Raw genomic sequence first — 7,478 nt, 5'->3', positions numbered from 1 at the left:
GATATTGTTAACAGAGCTTACATTTTGAAGCACAAAGGAAAGCTGCCTTATCCCAAATGCTATTCAGTCAAGCAGTCCTGATTCCTATTTGCTTGATTTCCAAGCTAGCATTAGGTACACATGCTTTGGAAATCCCATGATAATCCGGTAATTGTTGCTCTTAAATCCTCAAAAAATTTTATGCCGTTCCACAAAAATTGCCTCGTAGAAAGCAAAACATATCATCTTTTTTTTTTTTTTCCCCCCAGAGGAAAATGTTCCTGTTAATAGTGTGGATATTCCCATCATTGTTAATTGCTAAGGGCAACAATAAAAATAAAAAGCCAACTCTTGATATTTGCTCTAGTGGAGTGAACTGGACTCCACTTTAACACACTGGACATTAGTAAACTAGACTGGATAAAACAAAAACAAAGACAAAAAAATGTAAATGCACTAGAGAAGATGTATAGGAACTTTTTTATTTCCCACATTTCAAAGATTTATTCATCTGTCTGTTCTCTCCATCCTCCCCTCAGATCAAAGACCCTTCACCCGTCTAGTAATATTCAACTCACATGTGAGTTTCTGGAATAGCATTATTTCTTTCTAGGATATTTGAATTTAAATCTAGTTTATATTGTGAAATGAAAGATTTTACAATACTGTTTTAGAAACTTAATAGCAAATAGTAAGTCATTTTTGTAAGACTGATGAATCACAGACCTGTACCTCTGAAACAAAGAATACATTATATGTTGGAAAAAAAAAGAAGATAGTAAGTCATTTTAAGGTGCAAAAGATAGTGATAAGCAGAATGGAGAAATCTTATTGCTACCCTGATGTTATCCTAACCCTATTTCTTTGTTAGTCTAAAGGTGAATGTATCTTTGTCATATTTGAGTGTGTATTATGCAGGACTCTTTCATGATAGTGAAAGAAATGACAAAAATAAGCTCCTGCTAGCTTGAAATTGAAAGGGAATATATTGGCTAACAAAACTTGGAAATTTAAAATTATGAAATGGCTTTAGACCCATTCCCTAAAATTGTATTTTTAGGATGTTGTCTTTGCGGTTCTTAGCATTACTTTTCTCTGTGTGGTTCCATTCTTGGGCACAGATTCTTGGGAAAAAAAAAAAAAAAGAAGAAGATACATATGGTTATTAGCAGCTCCAGCCAGATGGACTGCATTAGTTGGTTTCACCTGGGTCATTTGCTGCCCCTGGATCAGGGATGGATTTAGCCCCTCTGAAATCGTAGGTACTGTTCTAAGTGCTGGTAACAAACAGTCCAAATTTATGCCATCACAGAGCTTCTGTCCTAGCCACAGATTGAGGATGTAGAGCTTTCTGTTATTAATAATGGAGATTTCTTACACCTGGATTACAGTTCCTGTTTTTTTCTTTAGTCTTATGAATTTTCAGATACAATAACCATCTTATTTCTGATTTTAAGTTGCATATTTTTTCACATGTATTTATGTCTTCATTTGGAATGAGTCTTTGATGTGTTTATCCACTGTGATTGGTTTTCCTTCCAAAACTATTATAATAGACCATGGCTTACAGTCCATGATATCTGTAATTGAGAGAATATAATTATTTTTTAAAGACAAGACAGTTATTATTAAACAACCTCTAGCGTTCATGATTCATACCTCAAATCAAAGAAGATTACCCTGTTGTGTAGCCAAGAGACATGAATTAATAAAAAGTTGATGAAATTTCAGGTAGACCTATCAGTGTGCAAACTACTCCAGAGAGCCTAGTTAATCATTTTGGGGAACTAAATTAACATAACAGATCTCCATTATGAAGCCCCCCCCCAAAATAATGTAACTTTAATAAGTGAGTTAAACTTCTGGAAGTGCATACTATATCTCCCAAAAGTTGTTCAAAGACTCTGAGATACTTTTCTCATTACACATATTAAAGGCTTTCTTCAAATTAGGGGCCAACCCGACATGTTGACCTGTCCTCTCCAACCATTACTGAGACCTGCTTTGAAACGCGAGTTTTATTGTGCAGAATCTAAGACCTGCTAGAGGTGAGTTACTGTGATTACCTTGACTAGTCCTGATCCGTTTTTCCATGCTAGAAATCAAAAGGTATAACAGACCCAGATGAGAAGCCCCGGGAGAGAAAAAGTATACTCTTTTTGCATCCTGATTGTAAGCAGGTCTGTGTATGTATGTTTTACCTATTTGGGGTGTTTTAGTTTCCTTTGTTTACCTACTAAACTCCTGCTCCCTTTTTCAGCGACCAGCTTGAATTCTACCTTTTTTTCTTTTACTGCCAAGTAGTTTTGATTTCTTTCCCTTGATGCTTCAAAATCCATTCATCTACAGTGACTGGGTGCCTACTATGTATCTACTCTATAAGGCACTGAGTTTATAAACATCCAGTACCTTTAAGAGACATGCAAAAGAGAGGAGGCGAACAGTATTTACAGGTGTACCCCAGAGATATTATGAGCTTAGTTCCGGACCACCACAATAAAGTGTATATTGCAGTAAAGTGAGCCAAATGAATTTTTTGGTTTCCCACTGCATATAAAAGTTATGTTTGCACTGTACTGTAATCTATAAAGTGAACAATAGTGTAAGATCTAAAAAAAAGTATATACCATAATTTTAAAAATGCTTTATTACTAAAAAATGCTAACCATCATCTGAGCTTTCAGTGAGTTATAATCTTTTTTGCTGGTGGAAGGTCTTGCCTTGATGTTGATGACTGCTGACTGGTCAGGGTAGTATCTGCTGAAGGTTGGGGTGACTGTGACAATTTCTTAAAATAAGACAACAATGAAGTTTGCCACATAGACTGAGTCTTCCTTTGATGCTAACAATTTCTCTGTAACATGTGATACTCTTTGATAGCATTTTGCCCAGAGTGAAGTTTCTTTCAAAATTGGAGTCATTCCTCTCAATCCCTGTTGCTGCTTTATTGACTGAGTTTATATAATATTCTGAATCCTTTGTTGTTAATTCTACAGTCTTTACAACATCTTCACTGGGAGTAGATTCTATTTAAAAAAAATACTCTCTTTGCTCATCCACAAGAAGCAACTCCTCATCTGTTAAATTTTTATCATGAGAGTTCAGCAATTTAGTCACATCTTCAGGCTTCATCTCTAATTCTGTATCTCTTGCTCTTTCCATCACATCTGCAATGACTTTTGTCACTGAAGTCTTGAACCCCTCAAAGTCCTCCAGGGGGTTGGAATCACTTTCTTCCAAACTGTTAATATTAATGTTGATATTTTGACGTCTTCCCATGAATCACAAATGTTCTTAATGGCATTTAGAATGGTGAATCTTTTCCAGAAATTTTTCTTCATCTTTTTTTCTTTCTTTCTCTTTTTCTTTCTTTCTTTCTTTCTTTCTTTTTCTTTCTTTCTTTCTTTCTTTCTTTCTTTCTTTCTTTCTTTCTTTCTTTCTTTCTTTCTTTCTTTCTTTTTCTTTCTTTCTTTCTTTCTTTCTTTCTTTTTCTTTCTTTTTCTTTCTTTCTTTCTTTTTCTTTTTCTTTTTCTTTCTTTCTTTCTTTCTTTCTTTCTTTCTTTCTTTCTTTCTTTCTTTCTTTCTTTTTTTCTTTCTTTCTTTCTTTCTTTTTTTTTAGAGAGAGAGGGAGAAAGTGGGGGGCAGAGGGAGAGAGAGAGAGTCATAAGCAGGCTCCATACCCAGCCCAGAGCCCAACTCAGGGCACTCTCTCACAACCTTGAGATCATGACCTGAGCCAAAATCAAGAGTCAGACACTTAACCGACTGAGCCACCCAGGTGCCTGCAGATTTTCAATTTAATTTGCCCTGATCCATTAGAGGAACCACTATCTATGGTACCTATGACTTTACAAAATAGATTTCTTAAATAGTAAGACTTGAAAGGTGAAATTACTCCTTGACCCCATGGGCTACAGAAAGGATGTTGTGTGAGCAGACATGAAAACAATATTAATCTTATTGTACATCCTCATCAGAGTTCTTGGGTGGCCAGGTGCATTTTCAATGAGCAGTCGTATTTTGGAAGGAATCTTACTTTCTGAGCAGTAGGTCTCAATTGTGGGCATAAAATAGTAAACCATGTTGTAAATAAATGCGCTGTCATCCAGATTTCGTTCCATTTATAGAGCACAGATGGTAGATTTAGTGTAATTCTTAAGGGCCTTCAGACTTTCAGAATGGTAAATGAGCATTGTCTTCAACTTGAAGTCACCAGCTGCATTAGCCCCTAATATGAGAGTCAGCCCGTCCTTTGAAGCTTTGAAGTCAGGCATTGACTTCTTTGTTATGGAAGTCCTAGATGGCATCTTCTTCCAATAGAAGGCTGTTTCATCTACATTGAAAATCTGTTGTTTAGTGTAGCCACCTTCATTAATTATCTTAGCAGATCTTGGATAACTTGCTGCAGCTTCTACATCAGCACTACCTGCTTCACCTTGCTCTTTTATGTTAGGGAGGTGCCTTCTTTCTTTAGACCTCATGAACCAACCTCTGCTAGCTTCAGACTTTTCTTCTGCACCTTCCTCCCCTCTCTCAGCCTCCACAGAATTGAAGACAGCCTTAGGCTTTGGCCTAAGGGACTGTTGTATCTGGTTTGATCTCCTATTTAGCCCACTCATACTTTCTCCATATCAGGAATAAGGCTGCTTTGCTTTCTTATCATTTGTGTGTTCACTGGAGTAGCACTTCTGATTTCTTTTAAGAACTTTTCCTTTGCATTCACAACTTGGCTGACTGTTTGGCACAAGAGGCCTAGCTTTCAGCCTAGCTTGGCTTTCCATATGCCTTCCTCACTAAGCTCCATCATTTCTAGCTTTGATTAAAAGTGAGAGATGTGTGACTCTTCCTTGCACTTGAATACTTGGAAGCTATTGTAAGGTTATTAATTGAATTAATTCAATATACTGTTTTGTCTCAAGGAATGGGATTCCTAGTTGAATTAATTCAATATATTGTTTTGTCTCCCCCAAGGAGAGGGAGAGAGATAGGGAATGATCCCATAGATGGAGTAGTCAGAACACACAACATTAAAGTTCACTGTCTAAACTGGGGGTGGTTTGTGGTGCCCCAAAGAATTACAATAATAACATCAAAAATCACTGATCATGGATCACCATAACAAATATCATAACAAGGAAAAACTTCAGAATCTTGCAAGAATTACCAAAATGTGACATAGAAATAGGAAGTGAGCACATGCTGTTGAAAAAACAAACAACAACAACAACAACAAAAAACGGTGCTGAGAGATTTGCTGAGTGCAGGGTTGCCACAAACCTTCAATTTATAAAAAACAAAACAAAACATTATCTATGAAATGAAGTAAAGCGAAGTGCAATAAAGTAAGGTATTCGTCTATATAAATTCAATGAAGTATTTTAGGTGCTGTAAAGATATTTGCTAAGTACAGCAAGGGATCACATCAAACATAGTGTTTTAAACTATAAAAACTCCACATATGAAATGTCTGCTTACTTAAAAATGGCGTTAGGTATATATGCTTTTGACAATTTAAAAACTGAGGTATTGAGAAATAAGGTAACATGCCCATTGTCATAGTCTGACAAAGGGCTTTTGAATGCAAGTACCCTGTATTGCATTTGTCCAACCCTCTTGCTAAATTGCAGCCTTCTCAAAATTGATTTTGTATTTCCAGCAGTTAGCATTGTGTCTGACATGGAGCAAACACTCAGTAAATTTTGTTTTAATTAAAAGGTTTATGTTTTCCTTCCATGTATGTTTTCAAACTGTCTATGAATCTGTCTCTGTTCAGTTTGCCAGTATGGAAGGCTGAGCCAAACTCTGTAGATCCAGTTATATGATGTGAATCCAGGACGAACTATATAGACTCTTGAGCTTTCTAGTGGACCTCCTTTGGGCACCAGTGAAGACAAATATCAGCTTGTACTACTTTTTAAAGTAACTTGTTTTTATAGTAGTTCATGTCTTAGAAAGCTGCATTTTGAAAGCCAATAGTTATTTAATAGTTCCTAACAAGAACAACAACAACAAGTCAGCCAATGATTATTCCTATTAGGGTGTGCATTTTTCCTTTTAAATATCCTAATGTATTCCAAACATAAGATACTACAAATCATTAAAAGATTCATCTCTCTCCAAAACACTTGAAATCACTTCAGAAATGAAATGCTTTTGTGTGGACTCTCTCAATTATGAAGCAAAAATTACAAATCCAAACAGAGACTTAGCTTGTGAATCTAAAACTTTTGAGTTTTCCTGGACTTGATTCTGGGCAACTGTTTGGAGCTCTTGTCAAGTAATTAACATTTTGGATGCCCTGCTCTTTACCAATCCAGTGAATTAAAACCAGGAGTGGAAAACTGAGTTCAAGTTTGAATCTGCCAATGTTCTTTGTGATGTTGAAACTCATGTGTCCTCTGTACCAATTTTTACATCTGGAAAATGGATGTTAATGTGATTTATGCACCCCCCCCATAGGTGCCAGTAGAAATTACTTAAAAATGATTGGAAATATATTACATAATTGTAATCTAATGAACAAATTAGTAGAGATGTTGTTCTGTACTTTTTAGAGAACAAAGACCTGAAAGAGTATTTCTGGCATGCACATAGATAAAGACTTGAGTTCTTTGTTTCTGCTTTCTTGAATCTTCATAGAATTCCACTGACACATTAGAAAAATAGCACTTCATGTTACTTATATTTCTAGAAACAATCAAAGTGTTTTCCTTGTTCCAGCTTTTGGCAGTGGATTAAATGAACTAATCTAATATGCTTGGCAAAATTTCTTTGAGTAGGGTTTTCCTTTTTTGGCAGCTACCTTTAAACGTAGTTTTAAAAAATTATTTCTAAGAATTTTTATTCAATTTTTATTGGTCAGAACTTTTGTACTGTGATATTTCTTGAATCCGTCCCAAACCAATGACCTTATAAAACAACAAACTGAATTCAAATAGTCTTCAAATACTATGTCACTTTGCTCTTCTCAAAGAAATGAAGTAACTGAAAATTGTGTGTTTTGGAAGTAATTGCTGATGGAACCAGCTCAGTACACAACAAAATTATTTGAGTGCTTTGTATCTTGTGAAACATCAAACCCACTTAGAATCTCTCAGTCATCTGCATTTCCTTTGTGATTTTGCATTAGAATTACTAGTGTGAGCCACAGAAATTCATATGGTCTTCACTTTTGTTAATGTGGTCTAACCCCATGCTAATGGATGGAAGTAGAAAGGTTTTGTTTGTTTGTTTGTTTAAAGCCGTGGCCTCTGCCCTGCCTTTTATTGTCTGTGCATCAGGAGTCTCAAGGGAAATTCCTGGTTTTTCTTTGTTATCTGGTTATGGTTTTCCTTCCCTGACTTCAGGGGAATTGGTCAAAACTTAAAAGAGTATTGTGCGAATTTTCTTTTCTCATCTCTTCTGACATCTGTGAGAAGGGGCAAGAACTTTGAACTGAGCTTGAAATTTCAGCTTACAGACTGGAGGGAATTACAACTAGGATCTGATCTTTTGGTGGC

This window comes from Zalophus californianus, chromosome 9 (genome assembly GCF_009762305.2).
Source record: "Zalophus californianus isolate mZalCal1 chromosome 9, mZalCal1.pri.v2, whole genome shotgun sequence".
NCBI classification, from domain to species: domain Eukaryota; kingdom Metazoa; phylum Chordata; class Mammalia; order Carnivora; family Otariidae; genus Zalophus; species Zalophus californianus.
The sequence above is the reverse complement of the archived record's forward strand: the minus strand, read 5'-3'. Positions refer to the sequence as shown.